Source organism: Carettochelys insculpta, chromosome 4 (assembly GCF_033958435.1).
Source record: "Carettochelys insculpta isolate YL-2023 chromosome 4, ASM3395843v1, whole genome shotgun sequence".
Lineage (NCBI taxonomy): Eukaryota > Metazoa > Chordata > Testudines > Carettochelyidae > Carettochelys > Carettochelys insculpta.
The window spans coordinates 54,965,587-54,987,118 of NC_134140.1; the positions used below are offsets into that span (position 1 = coordinate 54,965,587).

The window sequence follows — 21,532 nt, forward strand, 5'->3', positions numbered from 1 at the left end:
TAAAAACTATTCATATGGGATCTCTGGATTCCCCTATGCCCTTTTGCTGTAAAAGTAAGTGAAGCTGCATGTGCAGAGGGAATCTGTCTCAGAGCCAGGAGTAGAACGCAGTGTTCGCTTGCTCTCAGTCTTCTGCTTATACCACTTGATCATGCTGCCCTTCATGCTTTTGAGCTGCTGACTCTTCTTGTGGTTAAATGTTGCCCATGCTGCTGAGAACGGTCTCGTGCATTGTGAAGCATTGCTCCCCACAGCTGCAGGGAGACCTAAAGTCATTCCAGAAATTAAAAGAACGTTCACTACAGTTTCTACAACTTCAAAGGCCTTCAGGAACTAGGGCAGGTGAAGCGGAAGTCATGAGTAACTGTAATCTTTAGGACATATCAGTATCAAGCTTTCGATCCAAACAGTAAGCTGTTTCCATTGGCTTGCATTTCAATATTATTTTCACTTGGCAAAGGTATGGACTCTTACCTTTTCTAAATAAAAAGGTATCCGGTACATTTCTAGTCCTATCTCCCTCCATTTCACAGGGAACGCAAAGGCTGGTAGTGCTGAGAAGATGACTTACTTACATGAGTGTACTGTCACGAGTGGTGAGGAATAAAGTACCTATCATGAAATGACCTCCAGTAGTGGATATGGAAAAAAGAAAATAGTGACAGAAAAAGATAATAAATTTAGGACCAGAAAACATCTTTCTTAGAATTCTGTAGGAAATAAAGGATGAAGTAGCTCACTTTCTAATAAAAAATAATTTAATACAGCACAGCAATCAGAGGATTAGAAGGTGGCCAGTGTTGTAACTTCCCTTTACATTGGTGAGCTTTCTCCTTAGTATCAGGACATAATTTAGGAGAAACGTGAAAGAGCCAATTACAGAGTGAGTAAATGACTGCAATATGGTAAGAGAAGAAACAGTGTAACATTTGAAAGGGTAAATGATGTTTTCCTAATTTGTCAGAATTTAATTTTTAAAGAGATAAGAATTAGTGAAAAAGGTAGAAACTGTAGATTTAATTAGACTTGCAAAGGCGTTTGACGAAATTGTACATGAGCGGCTATTATGGAAAGCTGGTAACCATGGCATGAGAGGTAAAGCACCCTATTTTACTCATTAAAAACAATGTAAGAAATGACAAATAAGTAGGAATTTCAACCTCCCGGTGAGTCCTGCAGCCAATTCACAGTGTGGTGAAATGATCTTAGTGGGGCATATCAGGGATAAGATGGCACATCATGTTGGCTGAGAATTTTTCACAGAAATTGGATTTTCAATAAAGTGGGTTTTTTGCTGTGTTTTTGTTATTTATTAAAGTTTCTGCCTTCCACGAAAAAATTGACTTTGGAGTTGAAATTTTCTATGGGAAACAAACAGTTTTCAAATGGCTCTAGAAACAGTATTCCAAACAGGGAAAGATTTAAATAATGCAAATTAAAAACTTCCCCAACAGCAAATGAAGGAAGAAAAAAAAAAAAAAACAACAACACAAGCAACCCTGAGAAGTTCTGGCTGGAAAAGAAGAGTTAAAGGGATGTATTCAGGGACAGATCTCAGAACCTGGGCTCCAGCCCCAGGACAGATGTGTACATCATTGGTGTGCGCTCTTTTTTCAAACCGCCCCCCACTATTTTATTGCACTTGTGTCATGACCCCTGAAATATCAAGAAGAGCCATTTTTTCAAATTCAGTTACAAAATCAGAGAGAAAGCCATGTTAGTGTATATACTATCAAAACAAAAAAGCAGTCCAGTAGCACTTTAAAGACTAACAAAATAATTTGTGACGTGGTAAACGTTCATGGGATAGACCGACTTCTTCAGACCAACCTTTTGTTCAGGTTAGTCTGAAGAAGTGGGTCTATCCCATGAAAGCTCACCACCTCATAAATTATTTTTAGTCTTTAAAGTGCTGCTGGACTGCTTTTTTGTTTTGATAGTTACAAAATCAATACTTCAAGAGCTGCAATTCATGTGACTATGAAAGAGTCCTAATAAATAACTTCAAACCGTACTTTTTGCCACCCCTATTTTAAGACCAGCACACACACACAATGATTTGTACCAGTTAGGCAAGGTATCCCCATCTCCAGGCTTTACCTGCCTCAGGCCCCAAATCTGCCCTGCTATCCCCAAACTAGACCTTCGTCCCCAAGCTTTACCCTCCATCAGTGCCAGACCCACCGCTCTATCCCCAGGCTTTGCTCCTATCAGACCCAAACACCCCTCCCCAATCCTCAAGCTTTACCCTCCATAAGCCTCAAATTCACCCAACCCCATCTTCAGGTTTTACTTGACTGAAACAATGAACTCCATGTGCTGCTTCTCCACAGCCTCCTCCCACCCCAGCTGCTCCCCTCTGCCACCTCCTTCTCAGGGTGGCTCTGGCAGGGCAGGCTCAGCCACCCGTCCCCCAACCTCTCCTGTAGTCTTAGTTCATGGCCCTGCCGGCTTCCTCTTCTGCAGCTCCCTGCAGCTGCTGACTCCACTTGCAGCTATGGAGGCTGCCGCCTCTTAAACTAAATCCAGTTTTAACTGCGGGCTTTGTTTAAGCAGCGGCAGCCTCCAGCACTGCAAGAGGAGTCAGCGGCAGTGCTCAGAGCCACAAGTGGCTCTTTAAAGAGCTACATGCGGCTACTGAGCCATGATTCCCAGGCAGACATCCATGACCCCCCACAGGTTGGCGCACCACTGGTCTACATTGTTATTTTAGCTCAAGACCTGAGCCCTGAGAGCCTGATTCAATTGAATCCAGTTTGTTTATTGTGGTGTAGATGTAGCCAGGGTGCCTACAGAAATTCAGTAGCCACTGAGCATTGGTTTTGTGAAAGTCAGTAATAACTAAATAGTGAACTTTTGTGCTTAAAGAGGTAGTTAAGTGTCACAGTTCCTCTTGTGAATATAGCCTCCAGTGCTTACCTTTTGCTGCTCATAGCTTTGCCAAGTAGCCCTGTGGAATGGACCTCTGGATAGTTTCACTCCTGCAGTGGGATTCTGAATAGGCTTCGTGAAACTGACTAGAGTCTTCTTCATTTCAGTCTCCAGTTGCCAGGCAAAAGAGACCATTGTGTGTTTGTTTTATTTATTCTCTGTAATAGGGGTATTAGCTTTAACTTTGACTTTCTTGGCTTTCATCGGCTTGTGTCACAATCTTTTCTATTTTAAGCTCTCTTTATACATGTATACATTCAAACTTTACTCTGTTATAGATTTTGGTGTCCTACCTCCTCCCTCCCCGAAAAGTTTATTTAGAGAGTATAGCTTTAAATGGGTAGTTCCTCCCATGGGCTGCTTTATAAATCAGTGCTGGGGACGGCAGTGTGTGGCAATGTGACAAGTAGTTTTGGTCGATCTCTTGGGAATCTCTGGGATTCAGATGATGATATATAGTACTGCTGTGTAACAGTCAGGGATACCTTGAAGGTCAGATTACATGACCAGTACTGGGGAGCCAACAGAGTTATTAAGAGTTTGTTCAAAGGAAATCTGTCAATACTTCTCCGTTACATTTGGAGCTGCACGCTAGCAAAACTACTCCTACGTACTTGCCTTGGTCTAATTGTTTCAGTGTTTTATCAACAGATGATAACTGAGCTGCTGTAAATTTTGGAAAGGTAAGGAAAACAGAGCTGTGATTAGCCATTTTTTTTTGTTCTGTTTTGTGTGACTTTTCTTTTAGAAACAAACTGAAAAGAAAATTTAGGGCAACCTGAGAGAACTGGTAAGTGATAGTTCTATTTCACATAATATGTACTGAGGTCGAAATAAAATGTCAACTGTTTCGTGAGATTATAAGGCAGTAAGACAAATATTTTTTTCTAGTCTTGATACAGAACATGTAAAAGACGTTAATTTTCTAAAAAGGTATGAGAATTACATTTATTTTCCTGGAATATTAGTTTACCTCCCTATTTTACAATTATCCTACTTTTTGTATAGAATTGTAATTATCTAAAACCCAATTACAGAGCTTCATTCATTCTTTCTCTTCACAATTGTGTGTGTTTGTGTGTAAAATCACATTGTAAAGAATTATTCGTAATTTTAGACAACATTTTTCACTGGAATCTTAATTATATGCATCCCTTTTCTCATTCTGAGTACTGGGGAGTTATTAAGTGATTTAAAGAACTAATTTTTAAAAAATGCAACCTGCAAATTTAGTCAGCATGCTGAAAGCAAATACTTCCTGTATACTTCCTGAGTAATCGTTGGTATCCAGTAAAGGGCAACAATAAGTTTGTTTAAAATGTTTGTACCTTGATTTTATTTTTGTTGCATTAAATTATTAACAAAAGCCTCTTTCACCTTTTTATTCACCTGCATGTTGGCTAGGCTTTGTCATTCTCATTCGTTTTGAATAGTTCTTTAATCTGCACTTCAAGTAGTTCGTGGTAAGTAGTAGACCAAAGTATTGCTCGTATGAGCAAGGAGTGTAAAGAGTGGCCTGAAATGAATCCTAGTTGTCATTAGTGTTGTCTGTGTATATTTTGTTGTTGTTGTTGTGTTAAATCAGTGGTTCATTTAGTTTCCTATCTCCTGATCCTACAGTCTTTACTCAGGCAAAACTTCCACCCATGTCTCTGGGTGACTTCAGCCCACAGCTTTCATTGGGGGTTCTGTCTAAGGGGGTCCAGGATTGTGCCCACAGTGTATGTGTGAAACATCACAAGAAATCAGAGGTAGGGCTTGAATAAGAGCCCTGAGAGGAATTAGTGTAGCAGGATTGGGATCCTGTGAGTCTCACAGGGCTTGCTGCCATAATAGCGGAAGCGGGATTAAAAATAGTTGCGCGCACAGGACTCTAGTCTGGATTGCTGAGGATGAGTGTGAGCATTCCATGGGCTAAGGACCTGGCCTTGAACTTCTGCTAAAGTCAGTCTGAGTTTTGGTTGCGCAGCACCTCATTGAAAGGACTCACCAGTATGAAGAACTGAGCCCTTCCAGTATGTGCCACAAAAGTAAGATAAATATTGACATCTAAAAAAGATAGTTAATCGATAATGTTGATTCATACATCTTAAAATGTGGGGGGTTAGAAAACATTAGCTGGTGCTGCCATTCTCCTCTCTTCCAGAGATCCCTAATGTAGTTTGAAGACTGACCTCAACTTGCACAATTTGAAATTTTATTTAATGGCTTTGAATCATTGTAGTTAAGAACTGTCCATTATTTCTGTTCATTTTTTTTTTTTTGTAATTTTAAGCCAAGATGGATATAAAATCTTGGAAACGAATAATATTTTAAAAGTTTCCAGGAGGTCTGGCATGTTTTAAACTGCTATGAACTAATGCCCTGGTATTGTAATGAATTTCAAAATAATACAACCTTTTAAAATATTACTTTGTTTTTTCTACCAAGATACTTAGAAACTGAAGTGTGGAAGAAACTGTTTAATTATAGTTCCTAAGCATGGGCTCATCCTAGATTACACGAGCTCCCCAACAATCTTATTAATCTAGACATGAAAAAAGTTTTTTTGTTTGTAATCCATGAACCTATTCATGCAACACTAGCCAATGATACTTCTTGGATGGTATCAGAATGATGTAAAATTGCAAACTAAGTCATAACTCTTTCCCTGGTACAGCAGTGGTTGCAATCATGTTACAGATGTTAATATTAGTTTGAATGTACTTCGAATAAAAATATGGAGGGCAAGATTCTGACCTAAGATATGCTGAAATAGCATGGGTAATGGTGCATAATTGAGATCAGACTCTGCCTGAGTAGATTGCCAATTTTATTTCCTGACTTTTTCTACATATTCTGCTTCTATATTTCTTAGTCTTGTGGGAAAATGTATGTAAAAGCATGCTGTGTAACACACACACGCTTGCATGCACACACACTCACAGACACATGCGAAACTACCCATACAACACAGGTACTCTAATACTTATTTTGTTCTCTGGTCCCTGTAGATGTAAATAATCCCAAACCCAGAAAAGTGATGAGATCATATTTCTACTGACTCTCACTGCAAGACAGCCTGTTTTACAAAGAAGAGTGGCAAAGCAGATTTTGGTTGTTGACTTAGAAGTTCGGGCCTTGATCATGCAAACTCTTATGCACTTGCTCAGTTTCACACATAGGCTACGTCTACACGTGCACGCTACATCGAAATAGCTAATGTAGCGACATCGAAATAGGCTATTTCGATGAATAGCGTCTACACGTCCTCCAGGGCCGGCAACGTCGATGTTCAACTTCGACGTTGCGCAGCCCAACATCGAAATAGGCGCAGCGAGGGAACGTCTACACGCCCAAGTAGCACACATCGAAATAGGGATGCCAGGCACAGGTGCAGACAGGGTCACAGGGCGGACTAGCGCTTCCGGGGCAACAGCTAGCTGCTCCCTTAAAGGGCCCCTCCCAGACACACTCAGCCTGCACAGCACGTGGTCTGAGGAGCCATAGGCACACAGACCCCGGGCGCCGCAGTCATGGACCCCCAGCAGCAGCAGCAGCAACAGCCAGAGGTCCACCCAGCCCTCCCGGCAGGCATGCCATGCGGGAGGCAGCTGAGCACCTCCTTGCTACACCGGAGGAGGAGCTGCCCCCAGGGCAGCAGGGCTCAACCCCTAACCCTGCAGCACCCTGCCCCCCCCGCCTCACACGCCGGCGTCTGTGGAGCTACCCCACCAGCACCGACTGGTGGGAGCGGCTGGTGTTTGGGGAGTGGGACGACGACCGCTGGCTCAGGAACTTCAGGATGAGCCGGCAGACATTTATGGAGCTGTGCCAGTGCCACCCCCGCACTCAGGCACCAGGACACGGCCATGCGGTGTGCCCTCACAGTGCAGAAACGGGTCGGCATCGCTGTCTGGAAGCTGGCCACTCCCGACAGCTACCGATCCGTGGGGCAGCAATTTGGTGTCGGCAAGGCCACCGTCGGGGCTGTCCTCATGGAGGTAAGAGAACCCACGGGGGGAGGGCAGGGCAGGGGAGGGGGGCCCGGGCAGAGGAGGGCAGGGGAGGGGAGGGGAGGCCAGGGCGGGGGAGGGCAGAGGAGGGCAGGGCAGGGGAGGGGGGCCCGGGCAGAGGAGGGCAGGGCCACACACACCCTGCTCACCCCTCATTGGTGCTGTCCCATGTGCTTTCTCTGCAGGTTGTGAGTGCCATCAACGCCATGCTCCTGCACAGGCTCGTGAGGCTGGGGGACCCAGATGCCACCATCGCGGCCTTTGCCACCCTGGGCTTCCCCAACTGCTTCGGGGCTCTGGATGGGACTCACATCCCCATCCGCGCCCCACATCACAGTGGAGGACGATACCTGAATTGCAAGGGCTACCATTCTGTCGTTCTCCAGGCCTTGGTGGACAGCCGGGGACGTTTCCAGGACATTTATGTGGGCTGGCCTGGCAGCACCCACGACGCCCGGGTTTTCCGGAACTCGGGCCTGTGCCGCCGGCTGGAGGCGGGGACCTACATCCCCCACCATGCCCTTCTGCGTCATCGCAGATGCGGCATACCCCCTCTGCCCGTGGCTCATGCACCCGTACACAGGCCATCTCTCCGCTAGCCAGGAGCGCTTCAATGAGCACCTGAACCACGCGCGCCAGGTGGTGGAGCGCTCATTTGGCCGCCTGAAGGGACGCTGGAGATGTCTCCTGACCCGCCTGGATGTGGGCCCCCACAACATCCCCCAGATTGTGGATGCCTGCTGCGCCCTGCACAATTTGGTGGAGAGCAAGGGGGACAGCTTTTTCCAGGGCTGGGCTGCGGAGGCCGGCAGGGCAGACGTCCAGCCACCTGCTGCCCCCAGTCACCAGGTGGACCCCGAAGAGACCCGGGTCCGGGAGGCCCTGCGGGCCCACTTCAATGATGAGGCCACGGGGTGAACTCTGCCCAGGCCCCCCACTGCCCGCCCCTTCCTCCACCACACTCCTGCCCCAATGCCCACACCATGGAGCACCCCACCGCACCCCCCTCCCACTTTTCCTGGACAAATGACAGCACGCACTTGTGGCTGAACTCAAACTGGTTTTTCTTTGAGAACTTTGTTTTTTAACTGTAAATATATAAAACAAGAACAAACTATAGACAACATGTGGAAACAAACTAATATGTACAAAAATAAAACAATAGTAACAAACAAGTGTCCTCAATAATAAAAAGAAAACCAGGGAGGATAAAGGGGAGAACTATTTACATGGGGGGGGACGGGGCAAACGGGGGGCACCAAAGAAGAACTTTAAACTATATACAAGGGGGGGGCCACATCCCGGGCCCCTCGCCCCTATAGCCCGGCACTGGGCGTGGCCGGCCGGGAGCCCCGCCGCAGTCGCAGCCCTGTCCGGGGCTGGCTGGGGGCGGGCCGGAACGGAAGATAGGATGCCCAGGTGGCTCCAGGGGTCCCTCAGCGCTCTGGCCCTCGGCGGTGGCTGGCGGGGCGACGGCGGACGGGACGGCGACGGGCGGAGCAGCTGGTGGTGGGGCTGGTGGAGGAGGCAGGGCGGGCGCTGCGGCGGACGGCGTGGCATGGGGGGCCAGGTAGTCCACCAGCCCGTTAAAAGTCTCCATGTAGGCCCCCCATGCCTCCTGGCGCCAGGCCAGCACCCGCTCCTGCAGCTGCAGCTGCTGCTCCGCGACCTCCAACTGCCGTCGGTGGATGGCCAGCAGCTGGGGGTCCGTCGCCGTTGGGTGGTGGTGGTGCAGGGTCCGCCGTCTAGCCCGCCATGGGGCCGGTCGGTCCTCGGCCGAGGGGCTGGCCTGGAGCGATGGTCCCGGAGGGCTCTCTGGGACGACTGAGGCCTCGCCGGCGCTCTCTTCCGGACCTTCTGAGGGTGCAGGTGCGGGACACAGGAGAGGAGGGGGGGAAGAAGAATGGAGACAGGCGTTAGTGTGGGCCCCGAGCCATGGCCTTTGTCCCCCCAGCCCTGTGCTGCAGGTTCCCCATCCCCGTTCCCGGGAGATGCTGCTGTGATGGATGGGGTTCAGGGGTCCCCCTGCCCTGCACCCTGTCCCCTGGTGGGAGCGACTCTCACTTCACCCCACAGGGTCTGACAGCAGGAGAGGTTTCTTAGGCCACAGATGCCCAGTTTCTCCAAGGAGTGACAGCACCAGCTGTCGGAAGAGACAGTCCTTCCAACCTGTCGTGGGGAGAAGACCCCACGGGGGGCCCCTCTGGGATGCAGCTTTCCCCCTCCTCAGGCTGGCTCCCTTCCCCTAGCCTCTACCTGTGGCCCCCGCCCTCCCCCCACAATTCCAAGCCAGCTCTGCTCCTCCTTCCTCTTTGTTCAGGGCAGAGGTGTCACCTGCCAGCTGTAGCCCCAGGATCCTCCTTTGCCCCTGGGAGCTATTCGGCTCTTGTTGCTCATATGTAGCCTGAGTCTCCCTTTTGCACTCCCCGAACTCCATCACATGCTGCTGCTGCGGGGTGTCCCACCCCCTCCTCCCGGGGGCCCCTTGAGGTTCCGCTCCCCCCTGGCCCAGGGATGGGGCATGGCACTGTCGTGCGGGGTGGTGGGGGGGGCAGGGGCTGATGCAGTGCTGTGAGGGCCATGGCCCTGCTGTCCTTGGGGCCATGGCCATGTGAGCATGTGGGGGGCCCTGGACACATATCTATTACCCCCCGCCCCTCAAGCCCAGGGGTGTACACCAGAGGGGGGTACCTACCTGTCGGTCCGCTCCCACGGTCCAGAGATCCCCGGAGGGCGGAGGCCCTGCTGCTGCTCCAGGATGGCAGGAGGAGGATCTGCAGCCCGGATTCTGCAGAGGAGGAGCCCCCCTCCTCCTCCTCCTCCTCCTGCCACGATGTCCTGGGGGTGGCCTCCGGGGGGGGCCCCCGGGGTGCGGGGCTTACCTCTGGGGCGGACTTCGGCTGCAGGGCCTGCTGGGGCTCGTCGGCCGAGGTGTCAAGGGTGGCTGGAGGGGAGGAGGTGTGCCGGGGGCCCAGGATGTCCCTGAGCTCCCTGTAAAAGGGGCAAGTGACGGGGGCGGCCCCAGATCGGCTGGCCGCATCCCAGGCCCGGGAGTAACCCTGTCGCAGCTCCTTCACCTTACTCCTGACGTGGTCAGGAGTGCGGGCAGGGTGACCCCAGGCAGCCAGGCCGTCGGCCAGCCGAGCGAACGCATCCGCGTTCCACCTCTTGCTCCCCATTACCTGGAGCACCTCCTCCTCGCTCCAGAGCCCCAGCAGGTCCCGCAGCTCGGCCTCCGTCCAGGAGGGGCCCCACTGCCGCTTGCCAGCCTGGCTGCCCTTCTGGCTGGGCTGGCTGCCCTGGCTCCCCTTGGGGGGGGTCCCCTGGGGGTGCTGGGGGGGCTGCCGGGCAGCCATCGCAGCTGGGTGGGTGGCTGAGGGACGTGCAGGCTGGCCGCGTGTGTGGGCTGCCACCTGTACGATCCCTCAGCTTCCTGCACAGGAAGGGAGGGGGAGGGGACCTTTAAGGGGCCGCTCCACGCGGCCACCATTGAGTTGAAGGGCTGGAGAGAGCGTCTCTCAACCCCTCAGCTGATGGCCGCCATGGAGGACCCAGCAATTTTGACGTTGCGGGATGCGCAACGACTACACGGTCCCTACTTCGACGCTGAACGTCGAAGTAGGGCGCTATTCCTATCCCCTCATGGGGTTAGCGACTTCGACGTCTCGCCGCCTAACGTCGAAGTTAACTTCGAAATAGCGCCCGACGCGTGTAGCCGTGACGGGCGCTATTTCGAAGTTAGTGCCGCTACTTCGAAGTAGCCTGCACGTGTAGACACAGCTATACTGCGCAGTATGTGAAGTTAAGATCATGCATAAGATTTTGCAGGGCCAGCACTTCAGACATATAAACCTTTACAGACTAACCAAGGCACCCCCGTATGGTGCTCTGAGAGATTGCACATACCAGACCAGTCAAGATCAATAGCACTGGGGCTGCAGCTCTGTGGTCAAATGTGGGAAGATTTAATACACCCCACTCCCATCATTGTGTCGCTTTGATTATCTGTGGGTTTCACTTCTAGTCTATGCAAGGGTCTCCTTTCACAAGTGAATCAGGATGCTGAGGGTTTTTTCTACTTTTAATTATGCTGACCATAAATTTCTAGACTCGTGAGATAAAAATTCTTCCAACATCCTCAAACTCTTCTACATTGTCAGCATCTCACAACTGCTGATAGAAGCCCTGCCCACCAAAATAAAATAGAAGAGCTGCATCGCTTCGTCCACTCCATTTGGAAAAGCCTGAGTCAACAGCCTGTAACATACCTAAGTTTGTAAGATTGAAAAGTATCTCAGATCAAAGGGTGAAGCCTATTGCACGCTGGAGGTGCCTTCAGCAAGAAGGTCTTGCTACAGGCCCCGAGACATACAAACCTAAGAACTGTTGCCTGAAGCAGCTAGGTTGCAAGGGAGGAGACAGCCTCTGAAGACATAAATGACAAAGCACGTTGTAGGTCAAAACCAGTATCTTGAATTTTCACTGGAATGAGTTGGTAGCCAAGGTGCATTGCACCACGTTCATTGAGTGCAGTTGTATGTGCTTGTAGTACCCAGAGGCAGTGAGACCTCATACTGGGGCTAGTGGAGTCTTACTCTACAGACTTGGCTAAGAGCCAGCTGCCTTTTAGCTCATGCAGTGAAGCACGGGGCTTTAGCCCCTATGATTGCAGGTTCAATCCCTGGTGCTGGCAACCCAAGTCTGTTGGAGTTACATGCTGAACACATGAGTAATCAGGCAGCTGTGTTCTGTACTAGCTGGAGTTTACATAATTCAAATATAGTGGATATAGTATGCAAACTGAATTATAGAATGCATTACAGAAATTTAGTGTGAAAGTGCCAAAGAAACGTGGGAATTTTCGCTTCTCAAAACAATAGTGGTAATCTATTAGCACTAGACTAAGATAGCTGTAGTACATGGGGATATTTTTTCTAACTGAAAATTCAGATGTGGCCAGATATGCAACAGGACCTTTAACCTGCAAATCTTGTTAATCGAAAAGGTGGCTTTCCCTCCTCAACGGAGCAGAGAAGGTGTTAGAAGTGGGACAGCAATTAAAGCAGAACAGACATAATCTAATTCAAATACTTTTCTTTAGATCATTTCTTAGACAAGCAAAGTGAACCACGTGATCAATCATATCAAAGGCAGCTGATAAATCTGAAAGCGTCAGGGTGAAATCACGACCCCAGTTGAAATCAATGGGATCTTTGCCAGTGACTTCAGTGAGGACAGAATTTCATGTTCTCTCCTTATGCATTGCTGTAAGGGTATTATATAAACCACAGTGCTAGCTATTGGCTATGGTGTACGCAATCCTAGAACCAAACAGAATCAGGGAGATCCAGTTAATATCAAAACTATTTTTATTCATAAAGGGAATGTTTGGAGGCCTTCTGTGTTGGGAAGAGGCAGTACTAGAAGACTAGTGTCTGAGGTTTTGTAAACCGTGCCAAAGATCAAGAATTGGGGCTCCAACTATCTAGGAGGATGAATAACTATATTTTCCTCTTCTTCTTTATGAGATGGTTTTACAACTCTACTCCCTTCATTGCACTCATGAACTGCATGTTTGCTATTGAGATTTGCAGTCATGTAGTCATTTTAAGCACTGCTTTTGAAATGCATGTTGCGCTGCTTGAAAGCAAATGTATGTTAGAAAAATGTTTTGTTTGGCGAAGTTTCTACATTCCTTGTAGGGGAAATCATATATAAAGGAATAGTTGCAGTGCCTTGTCAGGATGACAACAATGACAAATGAATTTTTTTGATATTATGGAGTTGACAAGCTGGAAGGGGTGCCAGAAACTGTAATGGAAGAAGAGGGCGAGGGTCCCTTTACATATTGACCTAAAATACTTGTAACTGCTTTGGAAATTTTGTCAACAATTCTTGTGGGCAGAAATTCAACACATTTCAAAGTACTTATTTTTCTAAATCTGACACCATTGAAATCCCTAGCCATTTCAATCTGATCAGAACTAATATTTTTCTCTTGGAATATTACAACTAAAACTGTCTAGGTAAAAACACTTGGATGAAAATAACAGAGTATAAATGGTTGCTGATTTTCTTCATGGTTTGGACAAAAAGAAAAACACTCCAGCTACAGTTACACTAGTGAGTTTTGATGATAAAACCCTGGTTTTGTCGACAAAACTAGGGGAGCGTCCACACACAAAATGCATTTTGTCAACAGTTTGTCGACAAAACTCCGCCCTTTTGCCAGCAGTGTTCTGCCTCTCAGCCATGAGGCATAATGCTGCTGTAGACAGATTCTGTCAACAAAAAAGCTGCATGGATGCTCTGGGGGGGCCCTTCTCTCAACAAACAGGACATCCAGAACAATGGGCAGCCTTGTCTGCTGTGCTTCCAGGTGCTTGTTTTGTTCAGAGAGCAGCAGGGCAATCAGGCTGCTCGGTCAACAAGGTGGAGCGCTCTCCTGATTGGCTTTTGTGTGTGACCGCACTCAGTTGACAAAGTTTTGTTGGGAAATCTCTGCCGGCAGTGACTTCTGTCGACAGAGCACTGTAGTGTAACCATAGCCTCTGGGTTTATCTACACAGCAAAGTTAGTTAAAATAATGGCCGCTATTCTGAAATAACTTAGAACATCTGCACAGCACAACCATTATTTTGAAATCATTTCAAATGATATCTGGCTTATTTCAAAACTGATAAACCTTATTGTAAGTGGAATAGCACCTGTTTCAAAATAGGTATTTTGCAATAGGTGCTGCGTAGAAAGGGAATAAAGCCTATTTTGCAATAAGCTGTAGTGCATCCAGTGGCTCTGTTTCAGAGCAGGCTGTGTTGTGTGGTGGATGCTCTATTTCGAACTAGCTGAGTGCTACTTCAAAACGCATTTTGAGTGTAGCTGTGTTATTTTTAAATAAGCTATTCTGGAAAATCTCTGCCAGAGTAGTTTATTTTGAACTAACGCTGCTGTAGAGACATAGCCGATTAGTTCATTGTGCAGTACTGGAATATTTACATACTTGTGTAGAGGCTTGTACACTTCCATAATTGTGTTTGCATAATGAAGTGTAATTATCATGCAAGACTATGGTATGCATCAGAAATCAAAGGATTTTAACTTGACCTTTTCTTTTCTTTTCTTATTTTTGTTACTCTGTGCCTAAGGTTTAAAAGAAGACCATGCTCTAAAATCATTACAGAAGTTGTACAAAATTAGGCTCACAATCTATTATGAAAATTAAAGCAAACAAAACTGTTTTTTTTGTTTTGTTTTTTTTTAAAAACTCCTTTCAGTTAAAGTATTATAATAGATGTAGGCTGAAGAAGGAAGCTTATATAAGTTGTTTTAAAACAAAATCTAGTTTACCAGATACCAGTTTAATGTACAGCGTACTTGCATCTTGTATTTTGTCCATTATTTCACATATGATGGTGTGACTTCCTTTGTCTTACTTCCAAAGTAACCAACCCACCAATTTGTGTTTTTATGTGGGCCAGAGGGTATAAAACATATGCACTTACTTAGATATTATTGAATGATTATTAGATACTATTACAAAATAAATTATTCAGAAGAAACCTCCTGCTTTTTCTTTTTTCTTTCGATTTTTAAGACAGCAAGGTTACACAGGGGATTCAGACTTTGGATCATAGTCCTCCCAGAACATGCATGTAGATCTGTGAGCTAATGTGCGTAACCCGTATAGTCTGCAAATATACAGTCACTTTGCCGCAGAATTCATCCCTGGGAGCAGAATTTTGCTCCAAAATGTAAACTGCATTAAAACAAAAGTCTCTAGCTATCATGGTTATGAAGCATGTGATCACATGTAGTGGCATCTCCCTGAATACAGAGTCAGTCTGAAACAGTAGTTCTGAGAAGTAGAACTGTGCCATTCACCTGATTGAGTTAACGCTTAAAGAGGAAAATGTAAATTTAATTGTTTTTTATTTTAGCAGGAGCATCTGTCAGATATGCTTTCTTCCATAATGCTATCCTGCTTCCCGTGCTCTGTCAATTGCCAGAACGACAGTGTCCACGTGCCTTTCAGACCACTTCTGTAGCGTTATCTTGAGCTATCAGTACTAAATCTGTAACAACTGCTGAGGTGATGGTGGCATAATGTTGAACTTAATATAACTATAAGTCAGCCAGTACTGTACTGCACTTGGTTGTATTTATTTTCATATTCAGTTGAATAAAAGGTTTGAAATGGAGTTGCTGTGGGATTTCCATCGTTCTAGATCAGACTGCTGCAGAAGCTTTAATGTACAGTTTAGGTTGAGCTTGTTATGGAGTAGTTGGGGCCTTGCATATGTGGCTCTTGCTGAGTTCACTTTCAAATGCAGTAGATCTGCTGAGTGCATTCTGTACAGTTAAACAGGCATTTTTAGTTGGCCCACTAATGTTCCATTCTTGCATTTTGCTCCACATAGGCAGACAGAGCCGTGACTGTTGAAGTCACATGGGGCTCTCCACAGGAGGAGGGGGTCTGACAGCACAGGGTTGCTACTTAAATTTGCCTACATTCAGGTCTACCAAGAACTTGCCACGAACAAAGCTGTGCAATTCTAAAGGAAATATTTTTTTTTCCTGCAGCGATAACAGGGCTTTCAGTAATCTTTTAATGTTAGACTGCTTGTATCTTTCCTGAGTGATGAATGTCTAAAGTAAAGAAAAAACAGCCTACGCTTGGTTGCAGACACTGGGGCCACTGACCTGGGTGACCACTGTTCACACTGACGTCAGAGCCAGTTGATGGCACTCAGCACCTTGCAGCTCTGCCATGTTTATTTTTAGAGGCTGAGCTTGTGTAAGGCAAATCAGAAAGGGACCCCATATCTTCAGTGGAATATGAAGCAATGAATGGTTATCTTAAAAGCAGGAGCATTTTTAATTTTTAGAGGTATTGAATTTTTGAAGAAATGTACTTAGGGTTTCAGGACTCTAGCTTTGGGGGTATTTTTACCCTAAGCTTTTGATTTCTGTGGGGCAGTGATATATGTTTTAACACCAGTTTTTAATGTGTTTAACTTGTTTTAAAATAATCCATGTTGAAGCTGGAGGACCCAGTGTAACGCCCCAGGTGTATGTTGTCCGAGAACTGGAAAAGATTAAAGGCTCTTATGGAAGGAAGAGCAGGAGGATGTTCTGCTGGGAGAGGTACTCAGCTAGCAGCCGGAGTACAGATACCATTCTTCAGGGGCAATTGCTTCCTCTCTCCTCCTGTGAATCCTTTCCCACTTACCAGTGTGCACTCCTGATTGTGTCCCCCTGCTGCTGGCCCCTCTGTCAGCCTGGGCACTAGAGAGATCAGTGCAGGAGCATGTCAGAGCTGGGAGCATGAGACAGCGAGGGCTGCCAGTTTTAGCTGGACATATTCCCAGAGGTTTCATCGCATGACACAGTCTTTAATTAAAGATTAATCTTTAATCCCTGGGGCACAGCAGAATAATCCTGGAGGGTTGGCAACCCTAGGGACTGTTAGAAATTGAAGCAGGTGGGGAGTCTCATGTACTTCAGGGGAGAGAAAGGAGGATACAACAGTAATTGGGAGGATGTCAGAGCCCAAGGTGGCTGAGGTGGAGCAGGAGTGGTGGGGGTGATGTGCAGAGTATTAAATTGACAGAGGTTTAAAGAGGTATTTGTTTCCATTTCAGCCAAAGAAGCATTTACCCGTGTTTTGCTTTTTTTTTTCTTCCACTTTTATAACGGAATATTCTGTGTTGATATGGAAAATGGTGTCTGGAGACCCAGTCCTGCAATGGTATTCCAGGTATCTCAGTAATGCGTCTGCGAGCAGTTGCCTGGGCTCCTGGATTGGGATTTGAGGTCCCTTCCAGCCCAAAATTCAATGATTGGTTCTATGACTCTATGGTGTGTTTGAGTGGCTAAAGCCAGGTTGTGTGTGGCCCTTGGGTGTGAGAACAGAAGGTATGGTTTGAGGGGCTTTCCATATTGCCATCTTCAAAAAGATGCATCTCCATTACACAATCTAGAGGCCTCTTCATTATGAGAACTGTAATGACATGAGACACTAAACTCAATACAGTGTAAACAGTTGAAAAAACATGTTGTGTTGCAGTTTTGTTGTGTAGGAGCTGTATTGTTCATATGTGGAGTCTTTTGTCTGTCTTGGAAGCAATAAAACTACCTCTATACGCGTCAATGTAGTTCATTCTAGAAGCAAATTTTTAATAAACTGAGACTTGCTAGTTATGTCACAGGAATACTTGGATTGTTACTCTAATTCCAGTCCTTAGCACTTTCACATTTCAAACTACACATAGGAGAATGTGCTCTTCTACATGTCTGCATAACAACTTAGCAAAACCAGGGACATTGTCTTGCTACACTCTCCTTATTTTAGTACAACACTTCTCAAACAGGTGATTTCCATTTTTTAAAAGTAATTAATTCAACTAATGCAGAAACATTTTAAACATTTCATCATTGGCTTCTTCAGGTTTGAAAATTAGGTTAGTGAGTGCTCTGTAATAGTATTCTCATGCTAGAGCTGTCTTTTATAAAAGTACTGCAAATACAAAATCAGAAGATACTTCTTTTCCCCAGTAGGGCAGAGAATGATCAAGTCCTTTTTTTTCTTAATGCAAACATCTTTAGAATAAAGCAAGTGCCTGTCTATGAATGATGAACAAGGTGCCTCTTCAGTCCTTAATTTCAATTGCATGTGCATGATTGTGTGTTTAAAGATGAAAAGGAAGCCAAAAAGATTTAATTTTGTGGATATAATGAATATGATTTAAATAACCAGGAGTAGCACAGTTTACCTCCACTCATCCTAGGTAAATAACCAAGCAAGCTTTCTGACATCCAATCACCTTTGGTTACTCTGCCTCCACCCCCAGGAGCCAGCAGCTCCCACCTAATCCACAGTTTTAAAGCAGATAGTTTGGTAAAATCACATAGAACAGTTCCTGCTCATGTGTAAGGATACAGGACTGCATAAGAAAGGCAGAAGCTTGTCCAATAGAAAGTTGCATTGAACCAGGTTAGTAATAAAGTTTCATGCTGTGAAGCTCTCTATTTACAAAAACTAATTACTGTACACATGAAGATTTTTAATATACTGAAAAGATTATGGATTAAAGCAAATTACTAAAGTCTTATGTGCTTGTGAAGAGAAAGACCTGAGTCATGCAAATACAAAAAAAATACACCTCAGAGTATTACTTGTATTAATGTTTCTCTAACTAGATTCCATACGGATCTCCTTTCAAACGTGTTACTCAAATAGAGATGCTTTCCACATTAATCTAAACAGGACCATTTCTGTTTGAAGACAGCATCTGTTCTGTTGTCTTGCTTTTCTTAAATATCATTGTGTTGGTCTTTCTGCTTTTTTTTAAGAGATTAACAAGTTCTGTGTGGTTTTTATTCATCGCCTCAGCATTTATAATGCACAATTTTTAAAGTACAATTGTTCATTAAAATCATGTATTGATATATTGGTCTTGTGTATGTACACCATTTTGCAGCTTTCAGATATTTTTAAATAATTATGTAGACAATCCAGGAAAGCCAAAGTTAAATATACCCTCTTGCCAGGAAAGACATATCAGTACTAAAATTGAATTTGGCTAAATTAACTAAAGATGGTAGTAAGTTATAAAGAAAACTGGTATCATTGAAGAGCACATCAGTACAATTTGTTTCAGTTTTTGGAAAGAAACAGAGACTGAGGAAGGGTTATATTTTATCAGTCGGTTTCCCTATTTCTGTTTTGAATATTTGGGGCATCGGGGACTGTAAAACAGTGTGTTTGATAGATTTGAACACTGCTTTCTTCTTAAAAAATGACCTGCCAGATGAATTATGTAAAATAATATGAATTCAGCAAAATGTGTTTTAACAAATAAAAGTATCAAAAATCTTTCCTCCCTTTGGAATAAGCATATATGTGAACAGTAAAATCACATTTTGGACATCGCATGGTGCTTGTTTTGCACAATACATAAATTTGTCATCCATATTATGGTTTTAAAAAAATGCAGAGCTCAGGATGAAGTATTTTGAGAGGCTATCACAGGACAGTAATTTAATTGAAAAGTGTGTTTTCTGGGGAGACTGAGGAGTGATTTATAATTTCATAACCTGATGAAATTTGTATTCTGATGAAGTGGGTTTTACCCATGAAAGTTCATTACTTAATACATAAAATTGTTAGTCTTTCAGGTGCTACGAGACTGCTTGTTTTTGTGAAGCTACAGACTAACGTCTACATCTCTGAGACTATTTGTAATTTTTGTGTTTTATATTTAAAGCAAAATTCTATTTCTCAGAGTAAAGTCAGAGATTGCAATGCAAAATGTAGCATAAGATTGTTTTTTCTCTAGATGTGCAGGCTCTATCCATATATGCTTATGGAATTTTTTCCAATTATTTATGAAAATTCGCAAAAAAAATTAAGACCAATTCCTTAGACACTTTAAATGTTACAAGAAGGATAAATCTATTTAATGGCTGTATGGAGACTTTGTAGAAGGAGATTCTGTATCCCATGAGCACTGAAAAGTTTTGGGGGGGTCTCCCTGGTTACAAGTTATGGACTGTTTGATATTATGAACTCTCTGTGCATGTATCAAATTGCAAACTCTGGTTGGTTGTCTCAGCACCATGTTGATTATAATCCTGTTCTTTAGCCTCCTTATTGAGCTGAAACACATGGATGTCAGGAGAAGATCTTTCACCTCACAGAAGGCTAATAATGGATGGTTGTTAAACCTTACTGGTCACCCATTCAGATGGAAGCACCTTAGGACAAAAAGCTGGCTGTCACTCAGGGTAAACCAGTTTTTCCAATTCTGGGATCCATATGGCTGGTGACCAAGTAACGAAGCACCAGGTGGACACCTCCAATCATTCAGTGGGGCTTGAAGCTGACCAGAGAGGTCCCCTGATTCAGGGTAGGGAATTGGAAACCTAAATAAGGAGGAAGTTTTCAACAGACATTTCGAGAGAAGAGTCCAGAAACATACCTCCTCAGGTCTATCAGCACAGCTACTCTTCAGTCATCAGCCGCTGCCCCCAGGACCCCAGTAGATAATGCCTGAAAAAAAAATGAGCATGACAGGGGCCAAGTACTTCAGAGGCTATTTATCTCTTCTTAGAGCGTATCCTTAGGTATACTTCAGAGCAGTTAGAAGGCCATCAGGATGGAGTATTTGAGGGCTCCCTCCTTAGAAATCAATGGGAAGAGTGGGCCTTCTATCATTCTCTCCGCTTCTTGGCAGTCCTCTTCCCAGTGTTTCAGTAGTAACTTCCTTCCATCCCTGCCTAAGGAAAGAGAGTAGTAACTTCCTTCCACCCCTGCCTGAGGAAAGAAAACAAGTTCCACTGTGGGACCAAGGCATGTTTTTTGGGCTTGAAACTCCCCAGTGGCCTCTTCCACATCAAACCACCCATTCTTGAAATGGGTCAGCCCACTGTAGTATTGAGTAAGAGTGAACAATTGGCTGATTCTCCTGCCAGAGGCTTGGAATTTGACTTTTGCAGAGTAACTCAATTGCACTTGTGTAGTACTCATGGTAAGTGTGACTGCTGGAAAGATTCTAAAGTCATACACAATCAGCTTTTTGAAATACTGTCTCCAATTTTGATCTTGTCAATTCTTTCTCACATGCTAAGAATGGACAAGTTTAAGTAAGAACTTTGATGGGAGATACCCTTTAACTCGAGTTCTGCAGAAGGTTGTATAAGTGATTCAGGCTATGTCTACACTACAGATATCTTTTGAAAGAAGCCCTTCCAGAAGATATCTTCTGAAAGATCCTCTTTCATAAGAGTGCATCCACACACAAAAGAGTGATCTGCTCTTTCAAAAGAGAGCATCCACACAGCCCCCTACTCCTTTGAAAGAACAGGCCAGGGATCCAAAGATCAGGCCCCAGGACGACTCCTCTATGGGAAAAAAGAGCCTGCAGCATGTCTACATGTTTTCTTTCGAAAGAAGCTTTTGAAAGGGGCATTCTTCGTGAAATGGGAAAGGAAGAACGATTTCCTAAAGGAGTGCTGTGTTCTTTCGATTTATGTTTGAAAGAACACTTTTTGTTTGTGGACGCTCCACGAGATCTTTCAAAAGAGCCCCCTCTTTTGAAAGAACTTGCTAGTATAGACGCAGACTCAGTGAATGACAGTTAGCTCCAGCCCAGTTTAAAAATCATACTGAGGCACTGGTTCAGTACTATCTTAAGATGTGTGTGTATGAACAGTTAGGCCATGGCAAGCCGTGGTGTAAATTTGTGTCGTATTAGCCTGACGCACATTAACAGTCTGTGTGGGCTGTGCTGTTACTCACTAAAAGTCCCAAAATTGCCTTGATCTACCTTACTTTGAAATGGCTGTGCTGTAGATCAAATTAAGTGTACTACAGTGCTTTTAGTGTACAGTGGAAGGAGTCCATAGCGCTTTATCACATTTCCATTTCTCCACCAGGAAGATCAAAGCACACAGTGGAACTTTTAGTGTGCACCAGGCTAGCGTATGGTAGACGGACACAGACAGTTCATACAGACAAGCCCTTGCAGGTGGCACTTAAAACTAAGCTTCTGACTACTTGTGGCCAATGACCACTAAAGATTATTTGGTGCTTTTCACATGATTGG

At 45.1% G+C, this 21,532-nt stretch overlaps 1 protein-coding gene across 12 annotated transcripts in view; it reads left to right on the plus strand.

Annotated features, from left to right (window-relative positions):
* The window catches only part of SLC7A2 (solute carrier family 7 member 2), a 109,500-nt gene that overhangs the window by 55,716 nt on the left and 32,252 nt on the right, over positions 1 to 21,532 (plus strand). The window contains exon 1 of one of the 12 annotated variants that reach the window (XM_074992852.1): positions 3,337 to 3,614. The exons of the other annotated variants lie outside the window; for them this stretch is intronic. The gene's annotated coding sequence lies outside the window, so the exon portion shown is untranslated. Of the gene's footprint in view, positions 1 to 3,336; positions 3,615 to 21,532 lie in introns of those variants that run through there. 12 annotated transcript variants of the gene reach the window in all.